Source organism: Rhinopithecus bieti, unplaced genomic scaffold (genome assembly GCF_001698545.2).
Source record: "Rhinopithecus bieti isolate Rb0 unplaced genomic scaffold, ASM169854v2 scaffold_21726, whole genome shotgun sequence".
Taxonomy (NCBI): domain Eukaryota; kingdom Metazoa; phylum Chordata; class Mammalia; order Primates; family Cercopithecidae; genus Rhinopithecus; species Rhinopithecus bieti.
The window spans coordinates 1,398,837-1,400,202 of record NW_016811100.1 but is presented as its reverse complement, the minus strand read 5'-3'; positions in this window follow the sequence as shown (position 1 = coordinate 1,400,202).

Here is a 1,366-nt window from a genome sequence, read left to right as displayed (position 1 = left end):
AAAAAAAAAAAAAAAAAAAAAAGGAAAGAAAAAAAAGAGGAAGAAATGTGTGCCCTGTTCTTAGCCCCAGGATTTTCTCCAACCCAGGACTTTTATCCCCACCTCTTAAACCCTGAGAAGAATCTTGACTTTCTTTCCTAGACAAAGAGGCATTCTATCTGTCTAGGAAAAATCCTCAGAACTAGAGGTGTTTTTTTTTTGTTTTTTGTTTTTTTTGTTTTTGTTTTTTGTTTTTTTTTTTGTTTGTTTGTTTTTTTGAGACAGAGTCTTGCTCTGTCGCCTGGGCTGGTGTGCAGTGGCCGGATCTCAGCTCACTGCAAGCTCCGCCTCCCGGGTTCCCGCCATTCTCCTGCCTCAGCCTCCCGAGTAGCTGGGACTACAGGCGCCGCCACCTCGCCGGCTAGTTTTTTGTATTTTAGTAGAGACGGGGTTTCACCGTGTTAGCCAGGATGGTCTCGATCTCCTGACCTCGTGATCCTCCCGTCTCGGCCTCCCAAAGTGCTGGGATTACAGGCTTGAGCCACCGCGCCCGGCCAGAACTAGAGGTTTTAAAAAAAAGATGATGGCTACTTTAAAGGGCAGCATAAACAATAAAAACCATTAAAGGTCAATTGATCCGAACTGTCTGGCGGTGAGAGCATATGGCCTCTCCGCAACGGGTGAGCTGGGCTGCAGTCCACAAAGTGCCTGGTCAGAGCAAGCTGGAGATGACTGACAGGGAGAACTCCCCTGGGCTCAGAGTATCTCAACGCCAGGAACCTCATTAGGACACCTTCCCTCTGCACTGTGACTTGACACTTCTTTATTTAATGATTCAGCAGGTAAAGACCCTGTAATTTGAAAATGATTGACTACACTGGGCAACAGATATAATTGGAAATTCAAGAATATTTCCTTTATTAATCCTCTCTTTTAGAGGAGTGCAGTCTTCTTAAGGATCCATATGTGTGGAGTGTCATGTTAAGCAAAACATAAAACAATTTAGTGACTGCTCTCTAGAAACGTATAAACTAATAAAATTGAATGAAGAAAAAATATACATACTTTTTAAAGGGAAAAAGATGCTTTTAATTTTTTTATTCAGTCTTGAAGTTATTTTCTCTATAAGGTAAGAAGTATATTTTATCTGCAGAGAAATTCTTTTCATGTGAACTTGACCCATGTTAACCTCATTGGTTATAGGGGGTCACAGGAATATGAAAGCTCCCCATTTGTTCTTTGGAATAGTTTCAACTTTAGTTTCATTTTTTAAAAGTTGTTCTTCTTTGTACTTTTACTTATTTTGAATATTTTTCCTACTGCTATTTCCAAGTAGTTAATTTAACTGGCAATGGATTAACTCACCTTGGCTAGCAATGGAACAATG